The 23,311-nt window shown below is 43.6% G+C and overlaps 1 long non-coding RNA gene across 2 annotated transcripts in view; it reads right to left on the reverse strand.

Annotated features, from left to right (window-relative positions):
- Positions 1 to 4,973, reverse strand: part of LOC138161750 (uncharacterized) — a 46,803-nt gene extending 41,830 nt beyond the window's left edge. For both annotated transcript variants that reach the window (XR_011168457.1, XR_011168456.1), the window contains exon 1: positions 4,841 to 4,973. This is a non-coding gene — a long non-coding RNA (uncharacterized lncRNA). The remainder of the gene's footprint in view (positions 1 to 4,840) is intronic.
- Between the last annotated feature and the right edge of the window lie 18,338 nt (positions 4,974 to 23,311).

The raw sequence follows: 23,311 nt of genomic DNA on the forward strand, positions 1-23,311 counted from the left end.
AATGAAATATGAGAAACATTCTTCACCCTCTACACAAAGGGCACAGGCTCCCCTGGATTCCCACTCCCTCTGACAGCTCACAGTCCTATCATCCCTCACTGCCACTCCCCCCAGCCACCTCCACAGCTGCCATGATTCTTGGTCTATGACATTGCCATTGGCTAATTCTCCCTTGAGCTGTTGCTGCCCTCTGCTGGAGGTACTCTCTGATGCTGGGACTTCTTTGGAAATCTGAGTGTTATCCTTCTTTTGTGACTCTGCCCTGGGTCAACATGACTGGGGCTAATCAACACACCTTTAGCACTTCTGTTAATCACTTCAGTGCCATCCAGCCAGCACTCAGGAAGGTAGCCAAGACCTTTCTTTTTCTTATCTCATTCACCCTTGCACAACTGAACGTTCCCCCATCCTCCTCGTGGGGATGAGGAGAGCAAATTCCTTTCAGCTCCTTCTGGGAAGACAGTCTGGTTCAGAGGAAGGAGCATGGGGCTAGGTACCAGAGGACCTGTGTTCAAAGACTACTTGCTAGCTGTGTGACCTTGAGTAAATCACTAAACCTTGCTGGTCTTCAAGCTCCTCATCTACAAAATGAGATGATTGAAATAGTCAACTTTTAATCTTCTTTCCACCTCTGAATCTACACCTTCTATGAGCCATGTTCCTGACAGTGAGTTCCAGGGCTGTGAAAGCCCTTCGACAAGCCTCCAGGAGATGCTTAACAGCACTGAAGGGAAGGGAATGAGGATTTATGCAGCTCCTACTGTATGCCAAGCACTGTGCTAAAGATTTTAAAAATACATCTTATTTGATTCTCACAACAGCCTGGGAGGTGGGTGTTGGCATTATCCCCATTTTACAGTTGGGTAAACTGACTTACCTAGTGGCAGGATTTGAATCCGGTCTAGCTGACTCCAAGCCCAGCACATAATCCACTGCACCACCAGAACACTCCTCTAGAGGTGCCTACCTCACTTTCCCCTGAATTCCCGTTATTTTGTCAAAGATCCCTGTCTTCCTCACACATTAAGAGCTTGGATATTTAGTGACTCCACTCAGTGCAGAGTCCTAATGAGGCTGATATTGTGAGTCTGAGCCTGTCTTTCAATTTGTTCTATCCCCTGGTGTCCTCAACCTGATGCCACCTTGACAGTGTATTTTATTGGTCACATGGAGCACTGAGCAAGAGAATATGGCGGTGTAAATCCATCACACCTAGAGGGAAAACAGCTCAAAGCCTGGGGCCCACACAACCCTTCAAATGCTTCTGGTATAAAAACGTCCAGTGATACAAGAGAAGGAGAGGGGAAAGGGGGTGGATTTTCTCAAAGCAGCCATTTAAATATATATTCGATGACTACCACAATTAAATGCACTTCTGTTTTCACCATAAAAACGTGAAAGCCAATATACAGCAAGCTATAACTTGCCAACTGTCCATCTGGGCCAAAACTCAGAAAGCATGCCCAGTGCAAGCAACAGGAAAAGCACCATGTAATCAGCTTTTTAAGAGAAATTGAGTTGAGGTGGGCAGAGGAGGGTCCGTGGACCCCGGGGTATCAGGTGCTGTGTGAGGAGACCTTGGGACACGTCCCTGGGGATGGAGGAGAGACCCATCCACACTAGTTTCTGCCCCAGTCAGGGAGGAGCCCCAACCGAGGGAGCTCACCAATGGTGTGGCCCTAGGAGGATGGAGTACACCCTCTGATAGCTCACCATTTTACTCAATTACTCCTGCTCATTCTGTTCTGGGCTCAGTTGGTTCAATACTGCTGAAGGAGAATAAGTATTGTCAGAGCCTCTAAATTCCAGCAATTAATTTTTATAGTTCTGCTATGTGGTCACTTCTACCGCCCCCAAATAATCACCCAGCTCCCCCTTTTGAAGGTAGCAAACACCTAACTTCGCTAAGAAAAACACATGTGTCCCCTTACCTCCCCCCCCCAAAAAAGCTCAAGAGCCTGGTTGAAGCCCCGCTAAAAATCCATGCCTCATAATTTTATGCTTCTTTTTTCAAAACCTTCTGCAAACTTTTTATTGGGAAAGTCTTGGCATGGCTAGTATTTTTTCAGCGGTGTCAAGGTCTTGTGGGTGCCCATGCCTATTAAAATTATGTATATATTTTTTGCAGTTTCCAATAAAACCCATTGTATGCTATGCTGGAATAAATGGCTTGAAGCCTCCCCAAAGTCTTAGAAACTTTCAGATGTATGTATATTTAACTTTTACATCAACACTGAGGGGCCGTGGTGCCAAAGTATGCAGCACACAGCTGGGTTGGATGCAGGTCCAACAAGCTCTGATAAAACCAGAACACTGCAGTTATCCTGTTGGCTCTCCCAAATGGAAAACACAAATGGAGACCATCACCAGTGACTGTCCCATTCTCCCAAAGGAATCCCCAAGGTAGCATTTGTCAGATAGGATCTGAGCTCGGGAGCTGTTAAATTTAGAGGTGCAAGGACATTAGAGGTCATTGAGTCAACCCCATTATTTTACAAATGAGGAAACTGAGGCTAAGGGAGGTTAAGTGATTTACCCAGATGGCACATCTAATGTCTGAGGAAGGATTTGAACTCAGGTCTTCCTTTCTCTAAGCCCAGAGCTCCTACTACCTTGGAGACCTCCTTTGATCAACTCTACCACCACTACTAATGATAATAGATTTATTTCCATAAAAACACAAATTGTGTCTAAACTCATTGTAGGAACGTTTACCAAATACTTTTCCATTCACTTCATTCATTTATAATGACCAGTTTTTAATACTCCTTCAAGCAAAAGTGAGGTGAAATCCCTGGAAGACATCTCTAAAGTGATCTAGTCTGGATTTCTTGTTTCTAAGCATAGCTTTCAGAAATCAGGAACCGAGGTTCTGACTGCACCACATCCTAATGAGAAGGTGCCTGGAATATTGCATTCACTTATCTGCTGGAGAGCATTCAGAGGGCCTCCAGGATGGGGAAAGTCTCATTTATGCAACATAAGGATTATGAGAAAGAACTGGGCACATCTGGACCAGGGACGACTTGCTGTGGGTGGGGTTCTGGAGGCAGGAGGAAGGTGGGACATTATGCTTGGGTATCTTAACGACTGATGTGGAAGGGGGATTGTTAGGTCAGGGAGGGCCCAGGGTCATGGCTGCAAGCTGGTTTTTCAGGCTAGTTTGTCAGGAAAATTTTCCTAACAATTAGATCCAAGAAAGGAATCAGCTGTCTTGGAAAGCAATCTTCTCTCACTGAAGGTCTTTGCTTAAGGCTGTGAGGTTATTTGCCAATTATACTGTAATGGGGATTCTTGGTAAGCAGTGGTTGGATTAATAGACCACTGAGGCCCTTCCCAACTCTACAATTTTGTGATTTTTACAAATGAGCAAACTAAAGCCCCCCAAAAAGAAGAAATATTGAAAAGGTGACATGGGAGATGGAGACATGGGTTTGAATTCAATACTTCTTAGCTACGTGACCCTGGGAAAGCCCTTTAACCTCTCTGAACCACAATGTCCTTCTCTATAAAAATGTTAACAACAAAAAGCAATCTCCCAGGGGTGGCTAGGTGCCACAATGAATAGCCCTGGAGTCAGGAGGACCTGAGTTCAAATCCTACCTCAGACACAACACAAAAACTAGCCATGTGACCTTGGGCAAGTCACTTAACCCCAATTGCCCCTCCAAAAATTAAAAAAAAATTTAAAAGCAATGTCCCAGGGCTATGATGAGGCTAAAATAGGATGAGCTTGGTAAAAGTGCCTTGCAAACATTTAAGTACTCTGTAAATATCAGTAATCATTAATAATAACCAGTATAATGACAATAGACATTTAGACAGTGCCTTAACATTCCTAAGGCACTCTGTCTGCATTATCTCATTGGAGTCTCACAGCAACTCTGTGAGGCAAGTGCTCTTATTATTATCCCATTTTAGAGGTGGAAAAACTGAAGCTAAGAGAGATTATGTGACTTGCCCAGAGTCGTTTGCTAGCATGTGTCTCAGGCAAGATTTGAACTCAGGTTTTCCCTATTCCAAATCCAGTGCTCTCATAGAGCACCTCACTGCTTCAAAAATTTGATGTTTAAGACTTTTGCCCAAGTTCACATAACTAGTGAATGTGGACCGAGGAACAGGTCACCTGGCTCCCATCTCACTGTTTTTTTCTCTCGTGCCAATCAAAAGGGGATGAAACAGCCGCCTGAGCCGCCCATAGGCGCCGGAGCTCTGTAGAATGGTTACCAGCCTGGTATTTATTTCACCGAAACGTTACTACCCAGTGGGGTGGGGACAGAGACACCTCACTTCCTCATTCCAGGTACATTTTCTCATGCAGCAGAAGGATCCCTTCCTTCTTCAAACACTGAGACACAAGAGGGGAGGTGACCATATGAAAACTCCCTGCCATGTCTCTTCCCTCCCATCCATCTCCTGTAACCTCAACGGACAAACATCTTCTCTGATCCTCTTCCATAACGTATGACTGTTGCATAAGAAACCACAAAATAATCAAGGAAATGTGCAGGCGTAAGCTGCTGAAGTTTGTCGGTGCTATCTCATACTTCAGAAGTAAGATCTCGATTCTGGTTATCATTGTGGGATTCAGCGTCGTGGAGGCGAGTATTGAACCCGGACCTAGAATCCCAGTTCGGAGGCTTCCTGTGTGTCCAGAGGCGGGTCAATTTCTCTCATTGCCCTCATCTACAAAATGGGGATAATAATAGCACCCACCTCATAGGGAAAGTGCTTTGTAAACCTCAAGGCGCTATCGAGTTTTTCACAAACCAATGTCTGAACTGATGCAGATCTACGTGATTACCACCTAGATGTCAGCTCTAGCCCCCACATCACTCACCATGGGCTGGACATGTCCTGGATGCCCCATGAGCATCTCCGACTTGACCTGTCCCAAATGGAATCCCCTCAATTCAATCTTCCTCTTAACTTCTCGACTTTTCTATCAAGGGCTTTGCCGTCCTGCCAACCACCCTGGAGCTGAGGGAGGAAGAAGTCATTCTTTTCAGACAGATGGATAAGCTATATTTAACAACTCAATTCAACAGGCATTATATAATAAGCAGCTCAAATCCCACCTTCTGCAGGGGAAGGGGAATAAACATTTATATAGCTCTTACTATATGCCGAGCACTCGTGCAAATAATATCTCAGTTGATGCTCACAACACCCATGGAATGTAGGTGCTGTTATGATCCCATTCTTGCAGTTGAGGAAACTGAGGCAAACAGAGATTAAAGTGACTTGCCTAGGGTCACACAGCGAGGACATCTGAGGCTGGATTTAAACTTAGGTGTTCCTTGACTCTAAGCACAACAAACACTCTCTGCACTGTGCCACCTAGCTATTTCTACAATCTGTTGATTGTCTCCAGTTTACCTTGTTACATCTTATTTGTACATGATTATTTGCTTAGCATGGTGTCTGGCACGTCATAGGCTTTTATTGAGTGGTTTTTGATTGATCGATTAATTGATTATTATTTCACCCATTACACTACGAGTTTCTCAGCAAGGACTGTCTTTTACTTTTTTTTTTTTGTATCCCCAGAACTTAGCACAGTGCATAGTGCATGGTGCATAGTAGGAGCTTAATCCATTTTTATTGCTTGATTGTTTGATTCTTGGCATTGTCTCTCCCATTAGAATATGAGCTCCTTGGAAACAGAAACTGTCTTTTACCTTTTTTTTTTTATTCCCAGTACATAGCAGGTGTTTAATCAATGTTTATTGATTGATAGACTACAATGTTTTAGGCACCAGGGCTACAAAGATTGAAAATAAGATACTCCCTGACTTCAAGTGACATATTCTGCTGGGAAATACAACATATACATAGATAATAATTATCAAATAAGAACATATTTGGAGAGCACTTATCACAGTGCCTGGCATGTAGTAGGTGCTTAATCAATGCTTGTTTCCTTCCCCCTCAAGGAAGGAGAGAACACTACCATCATTGTGGATATCAGGAAGGAGACTGCATAGGACTCGGCCCCTGAGCTGAGCCTCAAAGACTGTTGGAGATTCTAAAAGGTAAGGAGACGAAACAAACCTAACGTAGAAGCTGGGGCAAAGCCTTGGAGGTGGGAGATGGAATGATGAGTTCAGGGCCAGATTTCTGACAGGGGCACCGGACTCCTTCAGTCACCAAGGTCTTCGACTTGGGCATCATCCTGGACTCTTGGCTGTTCGTCACTCTATAGAATTATCTGCATCTTATCATTTCCACCTTCACAGCATCTCTGCTATACATCTCTGCCTTCCCCCCAATGCAACCATATCATTTCTTTCCTGAACGATTGCAGCAACATCTAACTGGTCCCTTTTGCCTCTGGTCTCTCTTCTCATACATCGATACTACGCGTAGCTGTCAAAGTGATTTTCCTAAAAGGTGGGTCTGACCATGTCACTTCCCAGTAAACTCCAAAAGCTCCTTATCAACCCTAGGATTAAACATCAATTCCTTTGTTTGGCCTTTAAGGCTCTTTACAATCTGGACCCAACCTGTCTTTCAGACCCTGTTATACATCACTCATTTTCCCACCATCTTTGATCCAATTAGACCTACCTTCCTGCTATTTCTCACACAATAAGAAGCCATCTCCTATCTCCACACCTTTGTTCTTGGCCATGCCTTGAATACTAGTAAGGTGCTCCCTCTTCACATCCATTTCTTAGACTTTCTCATTTCCCCCAAAGCATCATGCAAACATGGCTAATATAGAAATGTTTTGCATGACAGCATACAGATGATCTGAATCAAATTGCTTGCCTTCTCAAGGCTTGGTGGAGGGAAGAGAGGAGAGAGAGAATTTGGAGCTCAAAATTTTTTGCTCATATGTAATTGAGAAAAATAAAATAAAAAATTTTACTTAAAAGCAATAAATAATAAAAATTGCTATTAATATATGATATAATATGGTACATTATAATATATAAATAAATAGGATAAATGATAAAATTATTATATAAAATAAGTAATAAATAATAAAATTTTTAAGGGACAAAAAAAATTTTAAGTGTAATACAAGATACCTTCTACATGAAACCTCTGCTGATCATTTCAGCTGCTAGTTCCTCCTCCCCAGTATATATGTGTGTATATATATATGTATATACACACATATAGACATGTGTGTGTGCATGTAAAATGTATATGTTATCTTCCCTGATTAAATGTAAGCTTTTTCAGAGCAGGGACTATTTCTTTATTTTTTTTAATCCTTTTTTTTTTTCAAATCAAATGCTTTATTAACTTCTGGTTTATATCATTCATTTCTGCCAGATTTTGAGTTACAAATTTTCTCCCCGTTTTTCCCCTACCCACCACCCCAAAATAGCAGTCCCACAGGATATCCCCTCCTCCAATCTGCTCTCTCCCATATCTTCTCCCATACCCCTTTCGACTTTCCAGTAGAGCATGGTGGATCTCTATGCCCCAGTGCCTGTATATCTTATTTCCCAGTTACATGTCAAATAATATTAATAATAGTGTATGTATTTTTAAACATTCAATTTTAAAACTTTGAATTCCAGATTCATTCCCTTCCTCCCTTGTCACCCACCCTTATTGGGAAGATAAGCAATTCAGTACAGGTTATATGTGTGTAGCTATGCAACACATTTCCATAGTGGATATATTGTAAAAGACTGACTGTATTTCCCTCCCTCCTATCTCAACTCCCCCTTGTTCTATTCTCTACTTTGATCCTGTCCCTTTTCAAAAGTGGGTGCTTCCAAATTCCCTCCCCCCAGCCTACTCTCCCTTCCATCACCCCCCTTCTCATCCCCTTCCCCTCTACTCTCCTGTAGGGTGAGATACCCTATTTAGTGTATATATCATTCCCTCCCCAAGCCAAATTCAATGAGAATAAGGTTGACCGATTCCCTTTTGCCTTCCTGTTCTTCCCCTCCATTGTAACCATTTTCCTTTGCCTCTTCTATATGAGATAATTTACCCCATTCTGTCTCTCCCCATCTCCTCTCATTATATTCCTCTCTCACCTCTTAATTTCACCTTTTTAAGTATCATCTCTTCCTATTAAATTTGCCTGTGCCCTCTATCTATGTATACCTGTAAACACATATACACAAATTCACATATGTATTCATATGTCCATATACCCATATGTATTCATACACCCCTATTATGTGTGTGTGTGTGTGTGTGTGTGTGTGTGTGTGTATATATATATATTCCCTTCAATTATTCTCACACTGAGAAAAGTTTCATCAGTTACAATTATTGTTTTCCCATGTAGGGATGTAAATAGTGCAACTTTGATAAGTTCCTTATGATTTCTTTTCCCTATTTACCTTCTCATGCTTCTCTTGTTTCTTGTATCTAAATGTCAAATTTTCTATTCAACTCTGTTTTTTTCATCAAGAATGCTTGGAAGTCCTATATTCCACAGAATGGCCATATTTCCCCCTGAAACATGATACTCACTTTTGTTGGGTAGATCATTCTTGGTTTTAATCCCACCTCCTTTGAACTCCGGAATATCATATTCCAAGCCCTTCGATACCTCAGTGTAGAAGCTGCCAGATCCTGGGTTATTCTGATTGTGTTTCCACAATATTCAAATTGTTTCTTCCTGGCTGCTTATAATATTTTCTCCTTGATATGGGAATTCTGGAACCTGGCTATAATATTCCTAGGAGTTTTCTTTTTGGGAACTTTTTCAGGAGGTGATTGGTGGATTCCTTCAACCTCTATTTTGCCCTCTGGTTCTAAAACATCAGGGCAGTTTCCCTTGATAATTTCTTGAAGGATGATTTCTAGGTTCTTTTTTGATCATGGCTTTCAGGTAGTCCAATAATTTTTAAATTATCTCTCCTGGATCTATTTTCCAGGTCAGTGGTTGTCCCAATGAGATATTTCACATTGCCTTAGATTTTTTTCTTTTGTTTTGATCTGTTTAATAGTATCTTGATTTCTCATAAAGTCACTAGCTTCCATTTGCTCCAATCTAATTCTGAAGGAATGATTCTCTTCAGTGAGCTTTTGAGATTCTTTTTCCATCTGGCAAATTCAGCTTCTTAAGGCATTCTTCTCCTCATTGCCTTTTTGAGTCTCTTTTGCCATTTGAGTTAGTCTGTTTTTAAGGTGTTATTTTCTTCAGTCAGGTCCTTGACTCTCATTTCATAGTTTTCTTGCATCATTCTCATTTCTCTTCCCAATTTTTCCTCCACTTCTCTTATCTGCTTCTTAAGGTCCTCTATGGCCTGTAACCAGCTCATATTTTTCTTGGAAGCTTTTGGTGCAGGAATTCTGACTTCACTGTCTTCCTCCTGTTCCATGCTTTGATCCTTTTTGTCCCCAAAATAGGAGTGTAAAATTGGGTTGCTCTGTTTGTTTTGCTTCCTTTGCCTGCTTATGTTGCCACTCAATTACTTGACTTTTGGGCTTTTTGCCACAGTAGGACTCTGCTACAACACAGGGAAGCTTTGTCCCAAACCTTGGGGTTTTCTCAGCTGCTGAAGGTATTAGTTGGGTACCCTCTCTGAACCCTCCACATGCTCTGGCAAGCTGATCACACACCCCAGGATCTCCATCCTAGACCGAAATCCAGATCCAAGGAGGTTAAAGCAAGAGGGATTGCCCCTCAGATTGGTCGCTTGGTCCCCCTACAATCTGCAGGCCAGGAGCTGAAGCAGCCACGTGGCTGTGGCTGCACAGCCATGGCACCTCAGCCGCTTCTCTCCCCAGGGGCAAAAGCCAACAACACTCCCAAATACTAGATCCTAAAGTCCACACTGCCCTGATCTCTCACTTTGTCCTTGGCATCTATGTGTTGATAATTCTGGAAACTGCCACAGCTGCTGGTGATCTGAAATCCCTCAACCTGGCAGCTGCTCAGGCTGCTCTGAGGCAAAAACCTCAGGCTTGCAGGGGGCTGGGGTTGGCTCCCAGAGCACTGTGCTGGTCCCTTCCTGCTGGCCTGCCGGTTTGTCCTCAGTAGGAGGCTAGCTTCTCTGTGTCATTTTGTGGGTTCTGTAGCTCCAAGGTTTCTTCTTTACATGAATTGGGGGAGGTGGAAGCCTCAAGGAAACCCTGTTTCTTCTCCGCCATCTTGACTCTGCCCCCCCTTTTTAAAATTCTTTATATCCTCAATGCCTATGATTTTGCCTAGCCAATAGTAGATGCTAAATAAATGTATATTGAAAAATAAATACCAAAAACCATTCCCCAATGTGGGAATGATCAAAGGACATGAACAAAAAGTTCTAAAAAGAATCTCAGATCACCGACCAAATCTACAAACTCTTCACAACCATATAAAAGAATAATGAGATTATAGATGAAATATGTGATAGCAAAATAATACAATGATCATAAAAGAAATGCAAATCAAAATAATTCTGAGGCTTCACTTCACATGCAGCAAATTGGCAAAGACAACAAAAGATGGGAATAGTCAATGATGGAAGGATTGTGGAAAGATAGGTACCCTAGCATATTGCTGGTGGAACTATGAATTGGCATGATCACTCTGGCAAGCAATTTGGAATTATGCAAATCAAGTAATTAAAAAGTTCATAGTCTTTGGCCTAGAGATTCTATGGCTAAAAGCTAAAGAGGTCATTGACAAAAAGAAAAGTTCTATATATACCAATATCAACACCTTTTGTGGTAGCAAAGAGCTGGGAAAAGGAAATGCCCATCAATTGGGGAATGTTAAATGACCTATGGTACCTGAGATTGGAATATCACTTCTTTGTAGGACATGGACTTTCAAAGAATAGAGAAGTATGGAAAGATTTATAAGAACTGATGAAACTGAGCTTAACAGAGCCAGAAAAAAATATACACAATAACTGCAATTGTAGAAACTGAAAGAACTACTACCACAAACCCAACTGAACTGAATTTTGTGCAGTTATAAAACAGAGATATGGCAGCTCTCCCCAACTCCTTTTACAGAGCTCAGGGTCCATGGGTATGGAACACTGAAAATAACATCAAAATTTTTCTACTATGTTCATTGGTCTTGAAGAATTTTTCCCTTTTTTTCTTTTCAAAAATTTGTTATGAAGAATGGCTCTCTGGGAGGAAGACGGGGGAGGGGGGAGGATACAGGGGGAAATCTAGACAATGTAAAAATATAATACCTAAATAAAAATCTATTACAATTTAAAAATAAATGCCTGTTGATTGAATAATACGAAATAAGTTTGGAAAGGAAAATAGGGTCAAATTGTGGAGGGATTTACATTTCTGGCTGAGGGGTTGTATTTCTCTTAGGGGAAATGAAGACATGTGGAAGACTTTTCACAGAAGGAGTTCCATGGTCAGACCTCTGTCTTAGGAATATCAGCTTGGCCACTGTGTAGGGGCTTTTGGGCCAGGGAGGGGTTGGTCACTTGATCTCCAAGTCCTTTTACCATGTTGACATTCTGGGATTCTGCAGCAACTTCAAAAATATATTCAAGGGGCGACCAGGTAGCATAGTGAGTAAGAGCACTGGCCCCAGTGTTAGGATGACCTGGGGATGGAATCTGGGCTCAGACACTTAGCACCCACCCAGAAACACCTGGCCGTGTAACCTTGAGCAAGTTACTTAACCCCAATTCCTTAAAAATAAACAATAAAAATAAATATATTCAAGTGCATGAAGGATTTTTTTGAATGAAGATGCTTACCAGATGGTCTCTGTACCCAACAAGGACAGAAGGAAAGGAAGTGAATGTGAACGTCCTAAAAGCAAGGGTTCCTAAATACTCCCTGGAAATTTTCCCAATGAGAGGGACAATCCTCAGTTTGGGGGAGGAGGAGGTTAGGACATGATTTGGAAACAATAGACAGGGCACCAACATGTAAGGGCAGATTTGGCATCTGGGAGACCTGCGTTTGAATCCTACTTCAAATACTTCCTAGTTGTATGACCCTAGCCAAACCATTTTATTTCCCTTTGCTTTGGTTTCCTCACCAGTAAAATAGAAATGATAATAACAATGCCTCTCTCCTAGGTCCTTGTGAGGCTCAGATGAGATAATCAGAGGCAGCTAAGTGGTATCATGGATGGAACATTGGACTTGGAATCAGGATGACCTGAATTCAAATTCCAATGCTAACCAGCTGTGTGACCCATGGCCAATCATTTAACCTCCCTCGGTCTCAGTTTCCTCAGCTGTAAAGGGGTAATAGCAAAAGCACTTACTTCCCAGGGTCATTTTGAGGATCAAATATGATAGCATAGGGGAAGTGTTTTGCAAACTGTAGGGTGTTATACAGAAAGGAGCCATCGTTATTGCAGAAAGCACCTTACAAACCTTTGAGTCCTACAGAAATGTCGGTGCCTTTTCCAAACCACCCTCTCCTAGGAGAGTCGGTTGTTCCAGCTACATGAACAGAGATGTTATTCCCTGACCTGCTGCCATCCCAGATCTTAATTTTGCTAAACAGCCACTCAGTCAGTAAGCATTTAAGTGCTTACTACATGCCAGGGATGGAGCTAAAGGTGGAGATTTTTAAAAGGCAGTTAAAAGAGGCCCTGCCCTCAAAGAGCTTACATTCTAATTAGGGAAAGGAGCTAGAGGAGGGGAGGGGTCAAGGAGAAGACCAGAGAGTCAGAAACAGAGCCACAGAGGAATGAAACTGTTAGGTCCTGAATTTAAATAGGATCTTCCCCCCTTTAGAGAAATCTTAGGACACATGACCCGTGCCCCTCCTCCCCCAACCCCCCACCCTCACCCCTGGGTTTGGAAGGTTGATTCCCAAGGCTGAGTGCGTGTCCTGGATGGAAGGCTTTGGAAGGACAGAGCACAGGATGAAATCCGTGTTTATTCTTGCTGTCATTAAGTATGACCAGAAAGTCATTTCAGCCGTACATTTGAGCAGGATTATTGCATTTGGAATGCCAGCCTGGAATCATAAAAAGCATCTGTTCTTTGGGTCTTTTATTTAGCCCTTTATTAACGAGATCGCCCGATTTCCATCCTAAAACTAGATTTGCTTCATTGTTCTTTTATTGCCGGTGGAAATTAAGTGAATATTTTTCTTTGCCTGTGTTAAAATTTTTATTTTTCGAATGCTCAGGCATAAAATGTGATAAAAGCTCGTTAACCCTAATGAAGTCCACATTTCTCAAATGCTCATTTGCAATGTCATTAAGTGCAAGTTTAAGTGGGATAGGGTGGCAACAGAGAACAGGGGACAGCATGCTGCGGGTGGAGACAAGGAGATCCTGTGTAAGATTCTGCTTTTGAAACTTATTAGCTGTGTGACCCTGGACCAGTCCCCTCTCCTCTAAAAACCTCCTGGGGCTTGTTGATTCAGGTGTAGGGTTGAAATCTATATTGGGGGAAAGATTCCTCACATTGTTGAAAGAACAAGTCACAACTCCAAAGCTGAGACCTCCAAATTCATCTAACCCCACCCTCTGATTTTATAATCAGCAGACAACGTTCACTAAATTTCCTTTAGGATTTTTATTTTCAACTGACTCTGTAATTTCACTGACGCAGGAAGCTCCATCAAACAATGCATTTTGCCCACCCCACTCCCCCAGTACTATTTGTAATCTTAAAGGGTTGAGTTGCATGAGATTAAGTGTGGAGCAGAGGCGGGCCTTAGACCTGGTCAACTGCCCACCCCTCGAACCATCTCTCAACAACCACTTCATTTTACAGAAGGGGAAACTGAGGCACGGGACGATTAAGTGAGTTACCCAAAGTCACACAGAAGGCAAGCAATCAGAGGCAGAATTTGAACCCAGATCCTCTGACTCTTTCCACTATAGCACACCACTCTTTCACATTTCTGAGTATATAATGGGCTAATTTCTGCAAGGTTTCAGAGAAGTGAAAATATCAGAAACTGAGTCCAAGTAAGACATTGATGGGGAGTTCATTCTTTCACTGGAAAGCAGTCATTTCTAACACAACCCACAACTTCCCTCTACCTTTGGCAGTCTTGACTGTGCTTGGGGAAAACCATAGAATCTGCAGTTGCTGTAACAGGAATGGGGTGTGCAGAGACATCTGTGCAGGGATGTTACCAGGCTGAGGGGCACAGTTGCTTGGGCATCCATGAGCTTGAGTTAAAGAGATGGGGGCTGAATAATTCATCCTCCCTGTCTTGGGTGATTTATTGTCAGCGTATTTTAAAAGAATTTTTTATTGCATTCTTTCTCATAGTAAAATGAGGCTGTGAGCTTACATTACTCTGTTTTCCTATTAGGTTTTAGTTAACTGTGCCAATATGTAAACGCAGCGGCCAGATTTTCAGCTGACTTCAAAAACTGATGCCTAGACCTTTTGGCCAGTCAAACATTGTATTTTTCAGGGCAAATCACATTTGCTCAGAAAGATTCCGGGAATTCTGTGTCTGTTTGCTAAACATTAGCTGTATACACCTTAGGACTTCATCAGACATGCCAGAGATTTGAAGGCGAGGCATCCCGTTTGGTCCAGCAAAGGCGAGGCAGAAGTGAAAAGTACCTGGCATGGACACAGAACTGGAAAGGACCAGCAATAATCAGGTCCTCCCCTCCCCCCTGCCCTCCCAGAGGAGCACATCCCTTCTCTGCCGGCCTTCGGCTTGTGGAGTGACAGGCCTCTTCTTCCAGGTGTATGTTTTGTCTAAAGTCCTCTTGTCAGAGGACTTGGGAGACAAGGGGGAGTCTATGACTCACCCAAGCCAAACAGATGTCTCTGGTCTCCTAAAATGATTTCCCATGTTTGTTGTACTCTGTTGCTAGAGAGAGAGCAGAGCACTCAGGGGAGGGGGAGGAGGCAAAAACTGCCTGGGGGACTGGAGACCCCTGGAAATGGGTGCCATTACAGTCTCTAGGAGGCTGGAAGATGACGACTAGAAACTCTGCTGATGGTGCAGAGAATTGGCTCACAGATGCAAAGCTAGAAGGAACCTCAGACACTGTCTAGTCCAGCCCCCTCATTTGACAGAGAAGGAAACTGAGGCCCAGAGAAATGAAGTGACCTGTCCAAGGTCACAAAGGTAGGGAGCATCACCCAGATCTTCAGACTCCAGAGTCAATAACCTCTCCACTGTGTGACACTGCCTCTCATGGAGCCTTCCTGACTGTACCCCCAGAAAGAGACCTGGTCACCACCCAAGGTCACCCAGAGAAGAGGAAGAAATATAGGTCACAACATGAATTTATAAGCATTGCCTGTTTATTAGCTAGTTCAAAAAATGGAAAATGGTTGGAATAGCACAACCAATGTCAGTGAACAGTAAGCTGGGCATGCCCAGGGGTGTAACAGAAAGAAATTAGAGAAAGTCTCCATACATTTTTTATCCAATACTAGGGTATTTTCGTGTGTGTGTGTGTGTGTGTGTGTGTGTGTGTGTGTGTAACAGAAATGGGAGAGAGGGAGAGGAAGAGGGGAGGGGGAGGAGAAGGGGGAGAGAAGGAAAGAGGGAGGGAGAGAGAGCACACAGTGGGACGGGAAAAGAAGAGTCCTCAGAAATGTCAGCACATCATAGTATATATGTGCTATATATCCTATATCCCACATCCACCTAATCCCACTGCCTTAATCTGTTCCCATTAGAAAAAGAAGTTCCAGTTCAAAGGCTGGTGAATTTAGGGCTGGAAAAACATCTAAAAACAGACCCAAGGAAGGAGACTTAAAGCTCAAAGGGACCTCAGAAACTTTCTAGCACAACCCCTCCATTTTACAGATGAAAGAATGGAGAGCAACGCTTCCCAAGGTCACCTGGGCAGTGAGTTGTGGAGTCAGGATTTGAACCCACGCCCTCTGATCCAGATTCAAGCTCTTTCCCCCACACCTCCTGCCTCCCCTTATCAGGCTCCAACAGATATACATGATGTTTCAGTCACGTGAGGCCAAGATTTCACCCTCCATAGACCAGAAGATTCCAAGGACCTGCATTAACTTTTCCCGATCTCCCACTTGAAGCAAATTCCACAAATTCCAATTTCCATTTTCTTCATTTTCCCCAATCTTCCCATCAAATACAAACGAAACTGTCCAGGGAGTCATCAGAAAAGCAAAGAAAGAAAATCCTCCTCCTCCCTCAGGTTTGAATGCCTGGCTATGCCCAGGCAGAGATGTGGGTAAACACATGCACTTGACATCATCTCTGGTCCCCTGGTCTGGTTCTCGGAACCAGGAATACACGGCTAAAGCCTCCCGGGCTGCTCTGGAGACTACCAAGGGCGCCACCCAGTGGTCATCTGCTTGGTTAACTAGGTCATACTCGCTGGGCAAGGCCAGAGCTGACTTGGCCGTGTCTGCCACGAGAAGGGTTGCTGTGGGGGTTGGCTTTTTAGAGATGTAGGGGAGTTGCAAGAATGAATATTTTACTCTGGTTGTGGTGACTTTACTGCTCCACCTAGGAAAGCAGCCAGGGAAAGATGGTTAGGTTTTGAGTAAGAGTCAATCAACAAGCATTTATTAGATGCTTACCATGTGCCAGGCACCAGAAAAGCAAAGGGAAGAACCATGTTCCCTGAAGAGGCTCACATTTGAATGGGGGAGACAGCAGGCCAACAGCTCTGTCCATGCCAGGTACATAGAAAGGACATGAAAGCTCCTGCATGGCAGAGGGAAGGCATGGGCCGTGGGGGATGGGCAAAGGTCTGCTGCAGAAGGTGGGATCTAAGATGAATGTTTACTAAAGCCAGGAGGTGCAGGTGAGGAGAGAGAACATTCTCATCAAGAAGCAGAGCTAGGAAAAAGATGTGCAGCTGGACGATGGATGCGAGGGCTGGCCAAGGTGTCTAGATCATAGAGTAAATGAGAGGAATCAAGTTTAAGAAGACTGGGAAGAAGGGGCCAGGTGATGAACAGCTTTAAATGACAGACAGGTAGTCTGAATTCTCATCTGTAGAATGAGGGGCTGGACTAGATGTCCACTGAAGTCTCTTCCAACTCTCGAGCTATTCTCCTGCGATTTATACTCTGATGACCATACTAGCTACAGCGAATGATCTGCTCCATGAAATAGCTGGTGGTTCAGTGGTTAGAGCCCTGAGCCTGCAGTCCCGAAATCTTGAGGTTAAATCTGGCCTCAGATACTTGCTAGCTGTAGAAACCTGGGCAAGTCACTTAAACTCAGTTTCCTCAACTGTGGAATGGGGCTAATAACAGTACCTACCTCTCAGGATTGTGATGGGGATCAAATGAGATAATTTTTGTAAAGAGTACTCAGCATTGTACCCAGCACATATATAGATGCTGATTCCCTGTCCCCACCCCATGCCCTGCCTTTCATGGGAGATTACAGGAAATAATATATTATGATCATAGACCTAGGATGGGAAAAGACATCACAGACTGTTTTATCGAAACACATGAAGACATATTGTGGATGAAGATATTGATGTAGACAGAGGGTGATTTGCCAAGGATCACAGAGCTGAGGATCTGAGGTTACATTTGAACTCAGGTCCTCCTGACTCCAGGTCTGGTGCCCTGAGCACTGTGGCACGCCCTACCATCCATGTGTGAGCGTGTCATGAGAAATTATAAAATGGACAGTTTCAGAGGAAACTGGAAAGTCCTTGATGAACTGGTGTAGAGTGATGTGAGCAGAAAGAGAAGAACAATTTCTATAATAATAGTATAGAGAAAACCAACTTTGGGGGCTCTAGAACTCTGGCCTCTGCCATGATAAATCACAAGGCCAGAAGGAAGAGGACAAACCATTCTGCCGAGGCGGTGACAGACTTAAAACGCAGGATGAGGCTGCCATGTTGGACACGGCCAACGTGGAAGCTTGTTTTGCGTATATTTTTCTTCTTTAAAATCGTTCAGTGGGGAAAGTGGACAATGGGAGGGAGAGAGAGCAAATGCTTGTAAAAATAAACTATTTTTAAAAGGAAATAGGATTTTATAGAACCCTTGAAATAACTCTATGCCCCACTCACCCACAAACCCCAGGGACCTGCTACTCTTGGGCATGGTATTGGCACACTCGGTGATGAGGTGGTCATCCAGTATATGAAAGACTCAAAGAAAGGAAATAGGCAGATACTTGAAGTAGAAGTCAGCAGTAGCAAGGAATTCCAACTTCTAACAAGAGGAAATTGCTCTAAGAAGAAAGTCAGTAGGGATAAATTTAAAGTCCTGCACTTGAATACAAAAAAAAAAAAAATCACCTTTACAAGTATAAGATGGGGAAGGCATAGACAGATGGCAGGTGTTTTGGCAAATATTTGGGTGTTTTGGTGAATTGCAAGCTCAAGGTGCTAGGTGAGATAGTGTGCAGAGCACTGGGCTTGGAATCCGACTCATCTTCATGAGTTCAGATCCAGCTTCAGATACTTCCTAGTTATGTGACCCTGGGCAAGTCACGTCACCCTGTTTGCCTCAGTTTCCTCACCTGTAAAATTACCTGGAGAAAAAATAGCAAACCACTCCTGTATTTTTTCCAAGAAAACCCAAATGGTGCCACTTAGCTGCCCAGACAATTAGAACTCACCAAAAATAGAATGGGCTGCCTAGAGGAGTCCTGGGCTCTACCTGCCTGAAGGTCTTCAAGTCAAAGCTGAATGACCATTTGCCACATATATAATGATTGGGATTTTTTGTGAATGGATTGGACCAAATGGCTGCTAAACTCCCTCCCAACTCTCAAAGTCCAGAATTATTTGATGACAAAGATTATAAGTGATTATAACTGGCCATGGCTACTTCTGAGTGCCCCAGCCCCATCAGGGTAACAGGAATAAATTGTTCTCACACTCTGCCTCCCCTGTTCCCATTGTCACCTCTCAAGAGAGGTCAAGCCTGACTTGAGGTTATTATACAATAACTTCCCTTTTCACCTGAGGTCACTCCAGAGATGCACTAAAGGAACCAAGGAGAAAAACCTGACTACTGTGAATTCTGGGCAAGAGTTAACATATGCATGTGTAGTCATGAATTTGGCACTCCTGGTTGGCATGAGCTGGCATTGTATTGATAGTTCCAGCAGAAAGGCAAAGTCTGAATGAGCCCAGGAAGCCTTGAAGCCTTTCCAGTAGGATACAGGCCAGCCGCCAATGCTTTCTCAGCACATAGGTACTTAGGGTTGCACTAAGACATCAAGCATTATCTTGATAATTGACTATTATCCTGCCTGCTGAGGATTTTCTAGAAGTCCCTATTGTAACTTCCTGGCCCAGTTCATTTGTTCATTTCTTCTGGATGGTCCTCCAGAGAGACAGTGGGGTACAAAAGATAGTCAGCCCCAAATCTAGTCTGATCTGGATTCAAGTGCAGCTCTGCTCGGTTCTTTCCCAGGCCATCACCCCTGCACTATCTAAACTCCTTCCTTCCCCACCTTGTTCCTCTGGTGAACCAGCCCACCTCTGAACTGTTCCCATCTCTTGAGTCCCTTGCTCCCTTCTCCTATCACCTATCTCCTATCAGCCTCAGTCCTAGAATACTCCCACCATCTTCTGCTTTCTCTCCTACTTTTGTGCTGCTGAGTGAGGGGGACAAAATCATAAAACTGTGTTGACTGATCCCACTATAAATCTTGTGTTATATAATCTCATTTGGGCCCTCACTGCAGCAAGGCTACCTTTTCACAGCCTTTCATTATCAATTATCCCCTTCTGTTTGATACTGTCTTCTCTCCAGGCTTTCATCATGTGACTCTCTCCTGTTCTCCTTTGTGTCTGACCACTCTTTCTCTGTCTCTTTTGCCCTATTTTTATCCATGTCACACCTGCTAACATGGTGGGGCCCCCAAAGCTCTGTCCTGGGCCCTCTTCTCCCTCTACATTATTTCCCTTGGTGATCTCATCAGCATCCATGGTTATAATGATCTGTATCTACAGATGATTCTCAGGTCACTTGTCCAGTCCTAACCTCCAATCTCACATCTCCTTCCATCTCCATCTTGGAGATGTGAGATTTCCTATTGGACACCTCAAACTGGATGTCCCATAGACTTCTTAAATTCAGTGTCTAAGATCGAATGCATCATCTTTCCCTCCAAGCCTTCTCCCCTCTTCTGAATTTCTGTATTACTGTTGTAGAGAATACCACAATCCTCCCAGTGATTTAGGTTCACAATCTCCTCATCTCTGCTTCCCTGACTTCTTCCAGTCTCAGCTAAAGTCCTGCTTTCTGCCAGAAGCCTTTCCTGATCCTTAATCTTAGCACCTTCTTTCTGAGAACCCCCCCCTCAATTTAATGTGTGTATACATATACTCAATAGATGCTATTTGATGACTGACTGACACACCCTGGCTCTGTGACCCTAGGTAAGTCACATAACCCCCTTAGAAGCCCTGTGTTCTCAGCAACTCTCCAAAGACTAAGTTGAAATGTAACCTACATTTGTAGAGGAATTTCCTCATCTGGGCGTTCCCCATCCCAATAATATCCCAGGTTTCATTCCTACATTTTCCCAGTATTTAGAGGACATTCTGTACGTTGTGGGCACTCAGAAACTCTCTACTCCCACCTCTAAATCCTAAAGGATGCTAGCCTCACAACTGAGACTTTCGAAGAGGGCAGCTCAGTAAAGAGTGCAGAGAGCTGGGCTGGGAGCTCAAAAGCTGGTTTTGATTCTTGTCTCTGACACTCACCAGCTGCTCAACCTTCTCTGAGTCCCCTCATCTGTAAGATTAGCTTTGACGGCCTTGAAGATCCCATCAGTCCTAAAGTGATGATCTTTGATGAAAATGGAATTAACTTTGAAGGGCACTCTACTCTCGAAATCTTCTGGTTTAAAAATATATATTTTGTCATTCATCCTCAAAAAGTGCCAATGAGGAGGTAGCCCACCTTCGTAGCAAGAGGAATCAGAGGCACGGAGACAAAGAGAAGAGTTCAGATGCCAAAGTCTCCGAGAAGTTCTCCATCTGACCACTTGCCAGCCCCAGCACCAGGGAACCATATGTTCAGGGCACAGATACCAGGAGCCAGAGGCAGCCAGGAGTCAAAAGCAGAGAATGCAAACAGTTGATGTCTGGGAACACTGGAAAGGGGTCAGGCACAAAAGCGATCCAGAATCCAAGGAAAGCGGCCAAGGCTCAGGGAGGCCATACAAGTGGAAGGGCCAAGCAACGTGACCAACAGGCTCACGATCCCAGCCTCAGACACTACTCCAGCTGTCAAGGGAGCCTCCCCACCAAAGGCTTGGCCTAGGCTTTGAAGAGAGGAACAAGCCAGTGATGGTAGATCCCTATGAGAAAGCTCCCTTCTGTGGCTGTTACCTCTTATAACAATAACCTTCAACCTTGCCACTACTAGAAGGGAAGTGATTCCAAAAAACTAAATTAACCAATGAGTGATCACATGGACATGAGCCCTGAGTCTAAGGAAGGGACAAGTTCAGGCAGCATCAAGCTTGTACCATGGTCTCTGGGGGCTGGGGAAAGTGGCAAGTGGATATGTTCTCCCAGAAGTGACATTATTATGCTCTGAACAGTTCCAAAGTCCAGTGAATGGAGTGCATGTCAAACGCTTCTTACTGGCAAAGAAAAGAAGCAGAATTCAGGGGTGGTAAAAAAGGGGGGGGCTTGATCCGAGTTTAAACTCCCTGGACAGCACTGACTCACTGTGTAGCCGTGGGCCAGGTAGTCCAGCCTCTCTGAACCTCACCTTTCCCATCTCTTGTAAAATAGCCATGGGCTGCCTCCTGCTCACATTGTGCAGAGAGGGCTCGGGGAACCTGAAATGCCCATGGAAAAGAGCTAATGATACAATGGTAACTCAGATCTTTCCATGTTAGTGAAATATCCATCATCCAGGTTCTTGGGCACCCTCAGCATTCAGAAAGATGAAAACTTCTAGGGAAAGCTCATGGACTTGGAGTCTGACCTCAGACTCCAATCTCCTTTCTTTCACTGATTTCCTGGAGGACCTCAGGCAAGGCACTTTAATTCAGATGAGTTTCCTCATCTGTAAAATGAAAAGGTCACAACATGATATCATGAATGACAACTTCCCTACCTCTTCTTCCCCTTAGGAAGGGACGACAGAAATGTTTATTAAGAGCCTACTATGTGCCAGGTACCACACTAAGCCCCTCACAAATAGTTTCTTGTTTGAGCGTCACAACAACCCTGAGAAGTAGACATTGTTTTTATCTTCAATTTACAGTTAAGGAAACAAAGACCAAGTGACTTGCCCAGGGTCACACAGCTAGTAAGTGTCTGAGGTTAGATTTGAACTCGGGCCTTCTTTACTCCTGGCCCAGAGCTCTAGCCACTCAGCTGTTTCTAATACATTTTCCTCAGAATAATTTGGAGTAATTTGTGGACATGTCAAAACACATATTCCGCAAATAACTGGCTTGCTGTGGTGGATTCTGCACTGGTCTAGGTGCCCCTGCCCTGGTGTCTGAGATGAGAACCCTAAAGAATTCACCCACTGAAGAGAGCGTGTCTCAGGAGAGGGGGAGATCTGAGCTCAGGAGAAGGAATTGTTCCCATTTCCACATGCTAAGGATGCTGCCGCACGTCTGACTCTTAGGTTGATTTTTTCCAAACTGTTGTCAAGACAACCTTCCCGTTTTCCATAACATTGAGAGAATTAGGTGTTACCTGGAATCTGGACAGAAGGCTGCTCAATTCTCCTCTTCCATCGGTTATGGGAGTCATGAAGTTATTGTTCACCTCAATCCCCATGACATTGGATCCCAGGAGCATTTATTAGGCACCTGTTGTCTATGGAGAAAGTCTTCAGGTCAATGGTTGCTTAAATAAATGTAGCTAAAGGGCCTCAGTGTCTCAGGGCAGTGACCTGCCAACATCACTAAACCAGAAAATCAATTTCTTTTTCTTCCTCATAAGGAAAATCTTCTATCTAAGGAGACAATGGAGAAAGACCTAAGTTCAAAGCTTTTTCTCTGACACTTTTACTGCCTGCGTTAGGACAATCACTCGCCTTTGTGAGCCTCTGTAAAAGAAGGGGGAGACTAGATGGTCTCTAACGGTACTTCCAGATTTATAATCCTATATCAAGGGGAGAAAAGATAGAGTTGTAGCTCCTTTTAGGATAGAGGTACCCCTTTATAACATCAAAAAATTCTGCACATCCCAGAACCATAGTTGTACTGTTAGCTATCAGCTAACTGAGAAAATGTATGGCAACTCTCTACCATTTTTTAATAATCTGTATTTCATTCATTGGATCATCAACTTATATTTGAAAAGTAGTATTATATCTGTTTGTGTTGAAGGTATAGGATTTATTCAGTCTAACCAAGGCAGGTGTATTGATTGCTGGGCTCACATAAGAAATCATGGGCTGCTAGTATTTCTACAGACCTTCCCAAGGGCTTTTAGTCACCAAATAGGCTAGAATAGGGCAGAGCAGAGCAGGGAAGAAGGGTTTATATAACTCCTACTATGTATCAGGCACTGTGTTCA

This window comes from Petaurus breviceps, unplaced genomic scaffold, assembly GCF_028583685.1.
Source record: "Petaurus breviceps papuanus isolate PSGF00001 unplaced genomic scaffold, PetGlider_PUasm1.0 185, whole genome shotgun sequence".
NCBI lineage: Eukaryota > Metazoa > Chordata > Mammalia > Diprotodontia > Petauridae > Petaurus > Petaurus breviceps.